The 16,428-nt window shown below is 40.6% G+C and overlaps 1 long non-coding RNA gene across 2 annotated transcripts in view; it reads right to left on the bottom strand.

The window, feature by feature from the left end:
- Window positions 1-15,750, bottom strand: part of LOC140704937 (uncharacterized) — an 18,614-nt gene extending 2,864 nt beyond the window's left edge. The window contains exons 1-4 of one of the 2 annotated variants that reach the window (XR_013542816.1): window positions 5,774-15,750; window positions 5,276-5,442; window positions 1,888-2,144; window positions 1-83 (exon numbers count right to left, since the gene is read on the bottom strand). The exon at window positions 1-83 is cut by the window's left edge and continues 2,864 nt beyond it. This is a non-coding gene — a long non-coding RNA (uncharacterized LOC140704937). The remainder of the gene's footprint in view (window positions 84-1,887; window positions 2,145-5,275; window positions 5,443-5,773) is intronic. The other variant, XR_012084463.2, reaches the window with a different exon arrangement.
- Window positions 15,751-16,428: the final 678 nt, after the last annotated feature.

The following is a 16,428-nucleotide window of genomic DNA, read 5'->3' as shown; positions in this document are numbered from 1 at the left end:
CTTTTCTTTTCCTGCTCTGTTTGGTTACATTTCAATGTACACTGTAAATCTTCCCCCTCTCTCTTCTCTCTTTCTCTCTCCCGCTGGAAAACAATACAAGCACTTCCTGAGTCAAGTATATCTTTTATTGTGCCTCATTAATATGCATGTTTTTGGCACTCAGTTGGGTTCAGCTGGTATGCTTTCCAATATCTCATTCTTTATTTATATGAGACTGGGAGGTGTGACCTATGGAGCCAGTTGGCTGTCATGAATTGGAATATTCATTAAGCCTTGTGAATTATGCATCTGACTGCTTATAATACCATGATCAACACTAGATGCTGCCAGAACTCTCAGCTACTTCCTGTTCAATGGAATGCTCCACAACTGGGTTGCAAAGCACATGTACGCTGAGCACTCTGGAAATACAGCTGATCTGTGATGTATTTTCAGCATGGTGATGCCTAGAAAATTTTTATAATTTAGACATTAAAAATAATCAGGGCATTTCTCTGTCTTCACATTACAATAAACTGGTGATCTGAAATTTTTATAATTTCATTGACCCTCACCTCAGAATAAAACCTTTCTGCAGTATATATCTGCTATGGCTTAAATCCTCTACGAAGTTACCATTAGAGTTAGGCCATTGAATCAGTGGGGTAAGACAACACCTATGTTAGTTCCATTAGCTCAATTGGCTTTCTTTCTTTCTTTCTTTCTTTCTTTCTTTCTTTCTTTCTTTCTTTCTTTCTTTCTTTCTTTCTTTCTTTCTTTCTTTCTTTCTTTCTTTCTTTCTTTCTTTCTTTCATATACCACCTCATTAGTGCACAGCACTGTTCTGGACACTGTACATGTAAAACCAAACAAAATGGTATAATAACATAGTCAAACATAATAAAACCAAATGATAGTAGGCTAAAATAGAGCAAGCGTTAAGCCTAGATGGCACAATGAAACCAAGCAGCAATATGGAATGGGCAAGATCAAAGGAGGCCGCCACCAAAGACTTCTTGGAAGAGATGAGTCTTCAGCAGCTTCTTGAAATGCAGGCAAGAGGAGGTCAGGTGTAGCTTCATCAAGAGGTGATCCAAAGAGTTGGTGCCATCCCTGAGAAGGCCTGACTTCTTGTGGGAGATTTTCTGGCTACTTGAAGGAACATCGCCTGAAAAGACCTGGTGGTGCAGGCAAATAACCTTGGGAAGAGGCACTCTGACATGACCCCAAAACATGGACAGCTTTGTAAGTGAGCATCAGGACCTTGAACCTCCTACTGGATTTCAGCCTCTGATTCTTTGTGTATAGTAGGAAACAGTAGTAAAATGTTCTTTATCACAATTTCATTTTGGTTTTTCTGAAGAAAGCACTATGTTGTGACAGCGCCACAGATGCAAAGTATCCAAACACCATACCAATAATAAAGGGTTGCTAGTGTAGCAGCTGGCAGTTGCCGGAAATTTTAAGGCCAAAACCTGAGGCCTGGGAGTGCAGAAAACCTCTGTGGGAGTATCTCTCACTTTGGGGTATGGGGAAGTTAATTTTCACCCACCTACTTTTGCCAGTGCTATTCTAAAGCAAAACCAATTTATGCAAGTGCTCTGGATGGTTGCTGTAAACAAAATTGCAGCAAATCACTGGGTCTTGCAAAAGAACAAAAATCATTAACATGGAAGAAAAGCCATAAATTAATAAGTCAATGTTGTTAAAAAAAAAACCTTTCATTTAGTGATAGCTTGCAGTTTTGCTGTACGAGGGCAGGTCCAAAGGAACATTTTCATGTATTATGCAAGCATGGAGAGGTGAAGCCATATTGCAATCGCTTTTACAAAACTGAGCATCCTTTTTAAAATATTTGCATGTATACCTCCTCCAAGGAATACAAACTTCTCCCCATTCATCACAAACCTGCAAAGACTGAGTCAGGGCCATTTATTCAAGACCACGAGAGCTTCATGGCGGATGACTGGGGATGTGAAATCCAATCTCTCCTGACTTCATCCAAATACTTCACTGAATTGGTACTCAGGAGTCTAGAAGCAATTTTTGAGATGCTGCTGTTCTTTCCAGAGTGACCATGTCTCAGAGTGTTGCCTGAAGTCTGAGGGAATTGCTGTGCTTTTCTGGGTTGTTAGGCAGTGGGATCAGTCTCTGGGTGAGTAGTGCTAGAGAAGGAAAATGTTTAGGGTGTGGTATGGTGGTTTCAATGCTTAGGTATCTGGCTCCTCCCTACGGATCACATTGGTGTAGAGTCAAGGTGTCTGTATGTGTGTTGCACACACAAATTTTAAGTGCAGCACATTTCGGTCCTATTCTTTCCTATACATAGCTGTGCACATGTATGAGTTTACAATTGTTACACACATGGGCCCCCTTTCCACTTCAGTCCCTCTTTCCATGATCTGCTCCTTTTAGTCACTCCCCACACTGCCAGGGAACAAAATGGGGGCAGGAAGTCTATTTTTTCCTCACCTGCTTCCTGTGAATCCAAGCCATTCAGTTTATCATTTGATCACTGTTTATCACTGGCATTAAGTTACCCAATAATACTGAAAAACCATCAGATATGAAATAGTTATGTTGATTTTATCTTAATGAGCTGGCTTTATCCCCTCTATAGTGTAGATTCACACTTTTTTTTCCTCATGATTTTCTTTAGATCTCTTAGCAAAACTAAATCATGCACATAATAAAATTGTATGAAGCACCCGTAAGTGTGGAAACCCCAGGCCAAGATGAATACAGGAAGCTTGAACAGCAATGGTAGAACACTGATCAATCATTAATTGTGCTTAGAATTTGAGCCCCCTCTAGTTTTAAAAAGCAAACTCTCCATTGCATCTTCAGTGAAAAGAATCAGGAGCAAGGGATGCCTATAATCTTGCAGACCTGCTACCATTCAGATTAAACAAAACTAAGCTAGGTAGACAAATATGACCCAATGTAAGGCAGCATCTGTGCTCATCATTCTACCACTAGTCCCAAGTAAAAGTGGTTCCACCAAATCCATTGTTGAATGGTAAATCAACTGTGATTGATTGATTGATTGGTTGGTTGGTTGGTTGGTTGGTTGGTTGATTGATTGATTTGATTTGATTTGATTTGATTTGTACTCTGCCCATCTGGTCTATACGACCACTCTAGGCGGCTTCCAATAAAACATAAAGCAATAAAATAACACAAAATATTACATAAATCATACAATAACAAATACAATACAAAGCCAGAATAAGAAATAAAGGAAGGGCAGAAAGAAAAATCAAATATTAGCTGGAGGGAAGGCCTGAATATACAGCCATGTTTTTAATTGACTTTTAAAGGTGCCCAGCGTGGGGGCCACGTGAATCTCCAGAGGGAGGTTGTTCCAGAGGCGAGGAGCCACCGCCGAGAAGGCATGATTTCATGTATTTTCCTTCCAGGCCTCTCTCAGCGTCAGGCTCCTCAGCCTCACCTCCTGACTCGCATGGGTGATCCGGATAGATCTTGGTGGGAGCAGGCATTCCGCCAAATATCGAGGTCCTAAACCATTTAGGGCCTTATAAGTAAGCATTAAAACTTTGAAGTCGATGCGGAAACGAATGGGCAGCCAGTGCAGCATGGCCAGAATAGGAGAAATATGCTGGAATTTTCTTGCTCCACTAAGGAGTCTGGCCGCTGCATTCTGCACCACCTGAAGTTTCTGCATCAGCCTCAAAGGCAGCCCCACGTAGAGCGCGATGTACATCCTATTGAGTCAAAATCTCTACTCCAATTGGGAGCAGCAATAGGAGACTGGTCTATGCACGTACCCCTTAGGTAGATTAAAAAACAAAGTATTCTGCTTATCTACCACTCTCTGGGCAGTTTACACTTTCATTGTGCAGGCTATACATTGTTCCCTCCAGCAAGCTGGGTGCTCATTTTAGTGACCTCGGAATTATAGAAGGTTGAGTCAGCCTTGAGCCAGTTACCTGAATTCCCTGGTATCAAACTAGTTCATGAGCAGAGTTTCACTGTAGTACAGCAATTTAACCGTTATGCCACGAGGCTCTTCTAATATAGATTAGAATGAGTAACCCCAAAATGTCATATCATATATTGCAGTAAAACAACTTGGTTATGTTATGTTGGCCAAAATCCGGTTGCTCTGTGTAGAACATTACACTAGAGTAGGCCCATTGAATCAATGGGGATTTGGTGAGTCAACCTCTCCATAGATTCCATTGACTGTAATCGGCCAACTCTAAATGCCACTTACTTCAGTACAGTAAATCAAAATTAGAGTAGGCCCATTTAAATCAATTGAACTTAAAGAGAAGTTGACCTGCTACATTCCCGTTGATTCAATGGGCCTATTCTAGTGTGTTTTACTACATTAAGCAACAGAATCTTTGCCCTTGTTTCATAGCTGGGCCTGGATTTGACTCTTACTGCTTACATGATTGCTAAAAATTGATTTGAAAGTTGGGGAGGTACTTATAAGGTACTTATTTGGTCCTATAATTAATAATTATGTGCCATCAAGAAGTTTCTAACTTATGGCAACACTCCCATGAGTTTTTTCAAGTACAACATACTCAGAAATGGTTTAGCAGTCCCTCCTGATGGTGGTGGTTCTGGGGCCATGCACCTTGCCAATGCCACAGATGTGTGCCACCATTACCACACACACTCCAGGTAATCTTGGCTGGCTCATTTCCCAGGAGGCACAGGAATCTGAACTCCCAGCCCTTAGCTTCACAGCCAGGCATAGCAACATAATTTGTCCTATAGTCTACAGTGCTTACGTTCAGAATATATCACATGTTTCTGGAGAATTTGGATTCCGTATTTGTTGCTCTTCCCTTCTGTAGAAACAAATGAACTTCACATCAACACTGTTTTGCAGAAATTACTAGAGAAACTTCAATTTCTATTAAAACAACACTCCCTGACCCATGATATCTCTTTACCGTTTTGTCATTAAATGTTATTATTTAATTAATGCCCTTAATTCAGTTGTTGTGCCTGAGTAGAGCAGACCAATTGAATCAATGGGAACTTGGTAAGCCAACATTTATTAAAGTTCCACTGATTTAATGGATCTATGCTTACTGTGACTAACAACCAGAATTAGACTATAGTGTGTTTTTGTACTAAACAAACGACAAGGGCAATGGTTGGAAAGGTGGCACATTCCCATTTTTGAGAAGATGTAAAGTGGAATAGTTGAGGTTGTTTAAAAATCATGACATGGAAAGATACATGAAAGATTTTAATAGCTTTGGTTATCTGGAGAGCCATAACCAATTTTAAAGCACCACCATTCCTTACCCACCTTATGATCTGTCTGCAGGGCTTTCCAGATGACCGCATGAAAGCTGGAATTGGAACATAGTTCTTTTAAACAAAAACATTCTATTTGGTTTCATTCCTTTTTGAACTCTGTAACAGTCATTTTTCTTGGAACCAGCATAAGCAACCAACCTTTCTTCTCCTGCCTTGCTGCCAGAGAAAAGGAGCAAAAAAAAGAGAAAAAGAATGTGAAACTAAATTTTTTGAAAAGTGCAACTTACAGCATAATCTATATTCACATTATTGTGTTTGATGGGTTCTGTGGCCCACACTGGCCTAGAAGTAGATAGGCTGATCTCTGTAAAGGTCATGGGTGAGGCCTGTGTAAAATGGCATTGTTTATAACTTTTTTAGTAGAGAGATTAGCTGTCACTTATTTTCACATACCTAACTGAAGAGCTTTAAAGGTTCCCAGTGAGAGCATGTTCTCATCTCTTTCTCAGCCTGTCACATCCTTGTCAGTTTCAATAAAATTACTTACCTGAATTATGCAGATGAGCTTTTGTTGTGTCCGGCACCCATCATTGTTCCTCTCCACTACAGCTGAAACTTCTAGCAGGCATCTTGCTTTTACTGTCTGATTCTAGCACTCCTTAGGTCAAGACCTTTCAACCCCAGAGCTTGACTTATGCCACAACCATTTGACAAATCGCAGGGGCTCTCACAAAAGCTGGTTGAGCTCCAGAGTGAGGGATCTCTATGCACCACTGTTTCACAGTTTTGACATTTCCTTCTCACTTTGCCCTTCGGTAATTAGACAAAAGAAGAAAAAGACATTTGTGTCTGAGGAATGCTTTCATTTGAGATGTGATAAATGGCCATTCTATCCAAGAAGCTTTGGTTTTGCTGCACAGTCGAAAGTGCCAGAATTTGAGATAATGTTATCCTTCAAAACACACTGGTTTTTCACTAATACCTGATGTCTAAAACCAGAATGCATTATTAACCGAATTATTTTCTTCGTTTAGAAGCTTGCACCCAATAATGCAACAGCTTTGAACAACCATCACATTTGAAATCACTGCATATGACTTTAAAAACAGCTACACTGAAGGGACGGATCAAGCAAATTTAGGTTAGGAATCCTCTAGTCCCTGGGAGGGCATTCTAGGGACCACAGGACAGTTTGGAACAGACAAACACCTTTGAGAAATATGTTTGCCCATGGAGGGCCAATCTGACTTTGTATGCCTGATCTCCATCTAAGTGAAAACCCCTGTAGCCTTTGCTTTCCCATGTTGGACCTCCATCATTTATAACAACCAAACAGACAAACAAACAAATGGGTTAAATAAGAGGCACTTCATGAGCATCTTGGGAGAGGCTTTGCTCCACAGACTCCCCAACTTAATCCTAATGTCAAGGAAATACATCCTAGCTTTGGAGTTGACATACAGAGGTTCTCATCTGTTGTTCCCAAGGGAAAGGAACTTGTTATTTAAAAAAGGAAAAGAAAAGAAAAGAAAAATGCAACAGGAAAAGAAAAACACACAAGCATTTTTTTCCTCCCCCTCCATTTTAACAGAATAATAAGAGGCCTCCTTGATTAGACAGATGATCTGTTCAAACCAGCATCCTGTTTCTAGCAGGGGTCAGCCACAGGCTTCAGGAAAGCCCAGAAGCAAGACTCTATAGCAACAGAGCCTAGAGATATACTGCATTTCAGTAGAGTAGAAGAAACCTAATCTGCAAATGTACTCACTAATAAGTGGAAATAAAGTATGGGTGGTGAAGTATATTAACGTGATGCCACAGATAGCTTTCTCTTCAATAACCTATCTATGGACCAAAGGGAATTTGGAAGTCAAGACAAATGAATGAAAATATAAGGCGTAGGAGTCTCTTTCAAGTCACTTGGACTCTTCACCTTGGCAATGTTTTGTATGTTGCCACTGGTGCTAAAAAGCAGATGTGTGCTATACATTTACCCACAAACATTGTTGTGTCTGTTTTTTTTACCAAACCACACTCTCTACAGCTAATCTATCTCTTTTGTTTCTGGAACAGCATTAAACAGAGTTTTGACAAATCGGATTACCAAATACCTCAAATTACTTCTATGTTCAGTAACACTTCATAAAGGATAAAAAAAACTTACAAAGCTATCCAAGAACAAGTTTTTACATATAACATGTAAATCCTTTTGAAATTAAGGCTTTCCATCTGAATTAACAAAACAACAACAAGAAAAGGGCCTAGCCTATGTGAAACCATCAATTAAAAATCAGCTAAGGGTTATATTTACTGGATTTTTCTGATTCTAAACACTACAGTCCAAAGAGGGTGGGGGGAGGGAGGGAGGAAGTTGCAAACCACTACATTTAAAATGTTTCACTATCTCTGTCTGTCCATTCTTGCTTTCCTCTTTTGTGGATAGAGCTGGACAATATCAGGGTTGTTCCTCAAATAAGAAATGGATTCCTTGAACAGGTCATGCTTTAAAGGTTTCTTTGAATATGGATCCTTTAATACTATTGCAAAGTTATGTGCTAGACCTGCATCCTTATGCACCCACAACTGGGAGGTTGGGAGTTCGATTCCCCACTGCGCCTCCTTGACAGGGGCTGGACTTGATGATCCATAGGGCCCCTTCCAGTTATGAAGTTCTAAGATTATGATAATGATATTGTGAATGCATTATTTTCCTCTGCAAATAAATATATTCAGTAAGAAGAAAAGAGTCATTGGAACTCAGTCAATGTTTAAGACAAAGTCACACATGCAGTCACACACACACATATTGTTTATAATTTCACTTAACTGATGGGAGCCAAGCTATATACAATCTTAGATAATCTTATACCTGCAGAGCTGGAAGGGACCCAATGGATCATCGAGTCCAGCCCCTGCCAAGGAGGCACAGTGGGGAATCAAACTCCCAACCTCTGGCTCCAGAGCTAGAGGCCTAAATTACTGAGCTATCTATAATGTGTCTGGTAAAGGTAAAGGTTCCCCTTGACAATTTGCACAGTCGTGTCCTTCTTTAGGGAGCAGTGCTCATCTCCATTTCCATCTCATAGAGCTAGCATTTGTCCAAAGACAATCTTCCGTGGTCATGTGGCCAGCACAACTAGACACGGAATGCTGTTACCTTCCCACCATGGTGGTACGTATGTATCTACTTGCATTAGTATTTACATGCTCCAGGGCATGGACTCACCTCCCTCTATTACCATCTCTACACAAGAATTGGAGGTTGTTCATGACTTTGTGTACCTTGGCTCAACAATCTTTGACACCCTCTCTCTAGATGTCGAGCTGGATAAACGCATCGGGAAAGCAGCTACCATGTTCTCAAGACTCACAAAGAGAGTATGGCTCAATAAGAAGCTGACGACATATACCAAGATCCAGGTCTATAGAGCCTGTGTCCTAAGCACACTCCTGTACTGCAGTGAGTCCTGGACCCTTTGTGCATGGCAGGAAAGGAAGCTGAACACATTCCATATGCGTTGCCTCCAATGCATTTTTGGTATCACTTGGCAGGATAAAGTTCCAAATAGAGTAGTCCTAGAATGAGCTGGAATTTTTAGCTCATATACATTACTGAAACAGCGATGTCTACGTTGGCTTGGGCATGTCGTGAGAATGGCTGATGGTCGGATTCCAAAAGATCTCCTGTATGGAGAATTAGTGCAGGGAAATCGCCCCAGAGGTAGACCACAGCTTCGATACAAGGACATCTGCAAGCGGGATCTGAGGGCCTTAGGAATGGATCTCAACAGATGGGAAATCTTGACATCTGAGCGTTCAGCCTGGAGGCAGGCGGTGCATCATGGCCTCTCCCAATTTGAAGATAACCTCGTCCAGCAGGCCGAGGCAAAGAGGCAGTTACGAAAGCAGCAAATTCAGGGAGCTGGACAGGGGACAGATTGGATTTGTCTTCAGTGTGGAAGGGATTGTCACTCTCGAATTGGCCTTCTCAGCCACACTAGATGCTGTTCCAAGTCCTCGATACAGAGCATGATACCATAGTCTTTCGAGACTGAAGGATGCCATTGACTCGCATTTTGCATTTTGCATGCTTTCGAACCGCTAGGTTGGCGGGAGCTGGGACAAGCGACAGGAGCTCACTCTGTGGTGTGGATTCGATCTTATGACTGCAGGTCTTCTGACCTTGCAGCACAGAGGCTTCTGTGGTTTAACCCGCAGCGCCACCACATCCCTTAATGTGTCTGAACATGCAAAAAATATGGAAAACTGTGGGCTCTCTGTTGTGGGAAGTATTTAGGCTGCACAAGCATCCTTCAAGGATGTTTTAATTTTTATTCTGCAGTATCGATCTTGCACTGAACAGAGGGTTGGATTAAGTCTCCATCAAAGGCCATTCCAACTCAAAAATTCTATGATCCTTTAATTGGGGAGAGCATGCCATGTTAGAGTTCAAAAATTACATTTTCCAGAAAGTTTGACAGGATTAATACTAAGAAAGTTGAAATCCATTTTTTAGAGGTTTGTAGTTCTAACTTCTTCCTTAAGTCAGTGTTTTCAAATGTACAAGGTATACCTTACTAAAGAAGAGTAGATTGTTAGTAGTAAGAAAAGCATGTACCACTACCTGAGAACAGCAATTCATCTGATTCGATGGTAAGATCCTTGATCTTGATCACACCAGGACACCAGGGGTCAGTCAGTCTCAGTTCATTTTAAAACACTTCTCTTCCTCTCTCTTTTCTGTTTTAGGCTGACATTCAAATGGGTTTCATTATGATCTGCAGTGATAGTTCTGGGAACTGAGTACATAAATGAAACACTGCAATTGACTTTTGGTTCAAAGCTGGGTCATAGTAACACAGAGTGGTTGTTCATTTTTGAAGCACGGCCAACTTCTACCAGTGTTTTCAGCTTGTCCTCCAGGACTAACAAGAAAGAAGACTGTCAGAGTGGCAGAAGGAATGGTCCTAGTCTCACCACTATTGTTGGTTTCCTAAATAGAATGCAAAATAATCATACGAAAATGCAGGGGATTTTTCCCCCTGTGGTTTTACAGAGTGACTGAGCTGCTTCAGAAATATACAATAACAGGAAGCCCAGAAATTAATGGGGAAAAAAATGAAATGGCATGGCTAACTTGTATAGGTAGGTGTGTCAGTTAATAGATGTGATGAAATGTCCATGATTTCAGCTGAGCTCTTCCACATTTTTGCTCCATTTGTTTATCACTTGACTGCAAGGGTTTGCAAATGGAAGAACTGTTGGCTCCAAAAGCTTTTGTAATATTTAGTGCTACATTTGCCACGGCTGCTCCTAAAACCACTGATGCCATTTTTGCTAGAACAGCCACACCACTCAATGGTTAGTTAGAGCAGGGTACAAACCTGCTTTTTTAAAACCTTCCGTTCTCCTCTAGAAGGGGAGGAGGGGGGTATTCTGAAAGCCCTTTGCACCACAGAAAGCCAATGTACATGCTGGCAAGCCCTTTTCAACTAAAGGGGTGAACTATTTTAACAGTTTTACACAGTGGTTTAAAAATGTAAAGAACGTGAGATTCCTTGGAGACAACATTTTACACCATCAACCATAGTATCCTTCTGGGATGGCCCACAAGAATGGGGACAATGTACCTTACTCTACCTTGGGCTACATCTGAGACACTGGAGTCTGAGAATCATTACTCCCTTCTATTGTCATCAGATTATGAGGTGTTGCAGTTTGTGAGAGGGCTGCAGATAGGTTTCCATCTTCTCCAGACTTTTAAATATGTGCAAGACTAGTGGGTGACGTCATCCAGATGAAATGTTATCAGTACCCAGTTTGTGTCCAGTTCTATGTCTCCTTTTCAGCACATGCTAGAGTGGTGGTAGAAGTCCTGAACCTAGAGGCAGTGAGAGACCAGATGTGAGAAAAGAAACAGAAATTTAATCAGGTGACAAAAGTATGGCTGGACCCGGATCTGCAATTATCTGTGCATAAAGATGTTCCTCTCTTGCAGCTTGACTGTATTCTTTCAAAAGGAGCTGGCGTTAGACCTAATAAACAAAATGTTTTTTTCTAAAACATAGCTAATGAAAGTATTCACACCCGTGAAAAAGGCTGAAAAGTCCAAGCAGAAATGCACTGGCTTTTATTTTGGAATAAAGTGCACACTACAATTTTTATATCCTGGGACTACAGCCTCTCTTTGCTTTGGTGGATGTACCAACTCCTTTTTGAAATCGAACATAGATGCAGTCTTTCCAGGGATATGTATAAACGGCTTTGTTCCAGACAAAGGTTCAGGGGTGTTCTCTGATCCAGCTCTGGATTTAGATGGTTAAATGAATGCGATGATTATAGATCTTCTTTTCTCACTTCGAAGCACTGCCATGCATTATCCCCAAATGACTTGCTTGAACCCAATTACTGTCTTTCAATCTTCCTTCTACCTCGAGTGGCAAGCAAACATTTCAAAACAGAACTAATGCATGCACACTCTTTAGGTTGGTTCCAGATTTAGGTACAAACCACTTGACTGGCAGAAGTGTAATCCTCCACTCTTCTCCGCATGCAGCCCTTCCAAACCCCCTGAAACTGCTGCACGGGGCCCTGGAAACCTGGGTGAGCTTTGATGCAAAGGTAGAAGGGCAATCTGGACAAACATCCTTTCCATCCATGGAAGTTAGATCTTGGCCCAAACCCACCACAAATGAGATGGTCATCCAGCTGAGTGCAAGCATAATGCACATTCACTAATTTGAAAATCAATGACACTGTTTAATAAACCAGTTCTAGCATTTTTTTAAATAAGATTTATCATGGAAAACATAGCATGTGCAAGAATATAAGTTCATTTTGTGCTGAAAAGGGTTCTGACTTCCAAAATAACCCACACTAATTGTTGCACCCTCTGTGCCCAATTATCACCCCTCCTATTCTAGTAATAGAAGCAGAAGATTGCCAGCCATTAAACACTGTTAGCAACTGTGGCTAATGCAAAAGCATTTTTATTAGTTATATTGAAGTCCCATCAAATCTTTAATTTGTATTACCGGGTTTCCCCCGCTTTGATCTCATGCTGAATTTCTAGAGGGAGGTGGCGGTAAAGTGGAGCAGAAAGGAGCAAAAGCAATAGGAGCAGGTGGGAGGAAATTAAAACTCTATGGAACAACAAAGAAGAGAATTGAAAACAAACAGTGAAAAGTTTACAAAGAGGTACCACAAAGAAGGAGAAGGTGGGACAATAGTAATAATAATAATTAGCAATAAAATAGTAACCATATGCACAAGAAGAAATAAACAGAAAACAATGAACTAGTGTAAGGAATAAACACAGCTGTTGTGTGGACAGAGGACAGAGGACATACTTTTCATCTGATTTCATATACACCAGTGGTAAAGGACTTTGCTATCATTTACTCACTCGTTGCAAGTTACAGGGAATGCTCTAATATTCCAGAAAAATCTCCATCCAACAATTTTTCTGATAGCCAAATCCTGTGCATTTTCTGTATTCAGAAGTAAGCTCCACTAAATTCAATGCAACTCCCGAGGAAGTGCTAGAGGATTGCAGCCTTAATATCTTATCCAGGTAACTTATGAGAACATTAGTGCTCAAAGGTTATGCACATGCTGTTCTCTTGGAAAACAGATAATATGCACATGAAGAGCAGATGCCTGACTTACATATCTGCCCATTAAGGAAAGGAATGGAAGGCTGCATCAGAACTGGCAGCTAAAACCACAACTGTTTGTACAAGGTGGCCTATTGCATGGAGTCTGATAATGCTTAGAGGGAATTTTATTGGCTGAGCCTTTGACTCAGATGCAAGTCACATTAATTTCATAGGGACATGTTCTGTGTACTCCCTGACTAATAAACGTGTAGGCTTGCCTGGGTAAATGGCTCCCATCTATCTCTGATTGATTTGGAACCATCAACACACTATTAATGTCACTGTTGTGTTTAAAGATTTCTATTGTGTACACCCTTATAATTTCCTCACACTTTTGCCCCAGGAAATTTCAGAGAGAAAAAAGACCACCACTGAAATGGTATATCCTAGGATTTAGATAACATTTGAAGGGAACTAAAAGTAGAAGCAACACAGCTTGGTTTTCCACAATAGCTCATAGACCTGGCTGTGATCAGACTTTGAGGCTATTTAGCACACTATTTGGAGTGCTGCAGAGATGGGGTGGTATGCTCTTAAAGGCGGCAATCAGATTACGTCTTTGCTGCAGCACACCAACCTGCCCTCAGAGTGTTCCTACCTGCAGCATTCTGGCCCCTGTCAAGGGGCTTCTACTTTTCTGGTGTGGGTAGGATCACTCCGGTTTGGATTGGCTTGAGCACATGTGACCACTCAGAAGCAAGCCTTTCTTTTTCAAGTTGCCAATATCATGAAGTGGCTTAAAAAGCGAGCCACCTCAGGATATTGACAAATTAATCATGTCCCCTGCTGATCAGAGGACAGGGGAAGTTTTATATATTTGGCAATATATATATTGGCAATAGCCTATATACAGCAATATTTTTTTTCACTTTCTAACAAATGTTAATTTTCCTAATACAGTATCCTGAAGTGGCTCACTTTTTAAGGCACATCACAATACTGGCAGGAGCCATTTTTATGTGAAGGGTCAGACCTGACTAGATTGGCCCAATCAATTCCAGCCATTCCCAAGTGACCCACACTAGCTCACTCTCTGCTGCTATTGCAGCTATACCCTCACTCTGCAACAACATGGCTATCCCCATCTCTTATCCTACTAGTCATTCCTTTTAGTTTTCCTAGCATTCAAAATTAGTTCTGTCATGCTTAATGGCCTGATCCTTATGAAAGGTGAAATCTTTGGCAAAGAAAACTGAAACTCTTATATAACATCCACAGTTCCACCTAGGATATTTGTTTCTGCCATCCTGAAAGAGAAACACTGATTTCTTCTTACCAACTTTCCACAACTTAGTGAACTCCAGTCTATTTGGACTCCCATCAGCCTAGGCTACCATCAGCCCCAGCACACATGCTTTTGAATGGTGATGGATCACAGGATCTGAAATCTAAAATATCAGGTTGGGGAAAACATTTTTGAAATCCAGATATGATCAAGATCCAAACAACCCCCACAAACTTCAAAGATGAGAAGTAGATTATAGTGGAATTGTTTCTCTCCCATCAGCTCCTAACATATAGGGGGAGAAATAAACTTCCTTATTTAGCCCCTTTCCATTATACTGAGAGGTGAACGTAATGCTACTGCCTCAAGAGTAGCAGCAGTGGGGTCAAGACTGAAGGCTTATGTCCCTTATCCCAAAACCAAACTGATTAAATTTGATCAGCGGTGCTGGGATGTTTGTTGTGCTATGTACAAAGGGCACCACATTCAATAAAAGTATGTTGTCTTGGTATGGTATTGAAAAAAACAAAGGTGCTGTGAGTATTCTCACTCTCCTAGATTGACAATTAAACTGTATTTAAACTCTGTAATATGGTGGGGATGAAGTAGTTTTAAAATACAGTTGCCAAGATCTTTTTAGGAGTCCATTTGCAACTTTCCTTACTGTAAGATGTTTTACCGTATGATACAAAACTGTGCACTGATTATTTTATTTGTGAATGCAACAGTTACTGGGTAAAAGCCCTGTTGAATTCAGTCATGATGGATCAGGGCCAAAGCAACTGAATAAATTTGCAGCATATGTATATTTTAATATATATTAAAGGGGCAGGAAAGAAATGTCTTTGAGACATCAAACAAGACAAGGAATTGACACAAATGAGAAAAACTGTTTCATCAATATTGTTGGTAGATTTTGCTTTTCTCTTAACATTTCCTATGTTTTATTTGGCATATGCACATTAGAACTTTTAAAACTCTTCTAAGAGAGGGCAAATACCAGGTGTATTAAACAAATATATTCCCACATATTGAAATCCCCTTCCCACCTACTGAGTGGTTTCTTGAAAATGCAGATAACCATTCACACATGCACATCAGCCAGATATGCAGTAGTGCTGCCTTTTAAAAATAAAATCAAAATATCATACATCATTTTTGCATTCTTCCAACTATATTAATATAAAAACTGGGAAAGGACTTGTAAGTCCTGCAGTCTTGGATGGTGTGATTAAAACAATCAGAAAGAGCATTTCAAACAAATCTAATTGTGCTGTAATTTACACAGGACAAATTAGTACAAAATTAATTGGACCAAATCTTAATTAACACCCTTTCCCTCCAGCAAACTTTTTAACTTCTTTTAATTTTGTCCCCTTCGTCATTTTGATCTCCTTTCCTTGTACATCTGTTGTCTAGTCCAAGAATGCTCCCTTCCCCCCTTCCTCCCCAGAAGCAGTCCTGTAAAATCTGGCTGAGTGCAGAACTGAAGTGCTCTGAAATGTGAAGTGAAACAGCTGCCTGTAATCACTTGCACAAGTGAGGACTTCAGGGCTATAGTTTCAACTCTCATCTGCCTGGAATCTTGCATTTCCTGTGTCCTGATCAAGTGTCAGACAACGCCTTTGATATATGGACACCATTTTCTTGGGTTCACTGCGTTAGGCTTTTCTTTAATAATCTCTGCACGCTTTTCTCCTTTCATATGGTGTTTTTTTGTTGTTGTTGTTTTGGAGGGGAACTTCATTCAAATTCAGGTAAGGATCCTCCCCATTGGATAGAGGTATACACTCACCATGCATGCTTGAGAACCATTTTTCAAGTCAACGGTAGGTTGATTAATGGAGGAGTTTCTGGCTCACCAATAGGGAAGAACAAGCCCCTTGGAATGTCAAGTATACAGCTGCTTGCAGCAAACAGAATTTCATTCACCTCATTTCCTTAATGCACCTTGACCGTCACCTAATGAGAACATCCGTCTCTCACAATTCTATTGTAGACTTCACTTAGCCTGGCTTGCTTTATTGAACTGTCACTGAACTGAACAGTCAGTCCTTTGCAGACACAGACACCTTGGCACATAAGACAGCAAGAGGAGACAACAAATACGGAATGTTACATCCCCAGGCGGTTCTCTCTGAGGACAGTGATTAGCTACATAGATGACAAGAAATCCTTACTTCTTTTCAAGTCCTATAACAAAAACATCCATGGTCTTGGACACAACTCTTTGTACTCCAGAAATATGTGCAACAGCAGGAAAAAGAAAAGAAATCAATGATCTTGAATTGACTTTTTCCTGTAATGTGTGGCTGGACT

This window comes from Pogona vitticeps, chromosome 2, assembly GCF_051106095.1.
Source record: "Pogona vitticeps strain Pit_001003342236 chromosome 2, PviZW2.1, whole genome shotgun sequence".
Taxonomy (NCBI): domain Eukaryota; kingdom Metazoa; phylum Chordata; class Lepidosauria; order Squamata; family Agamidae; genus Pogona; species Pogona vitticeps.
The sequence above is the reverse complement of the archived record's forward strand: the minus strand, read 5'-3'. Positions and strand labels throughout refer to the sequence as shown.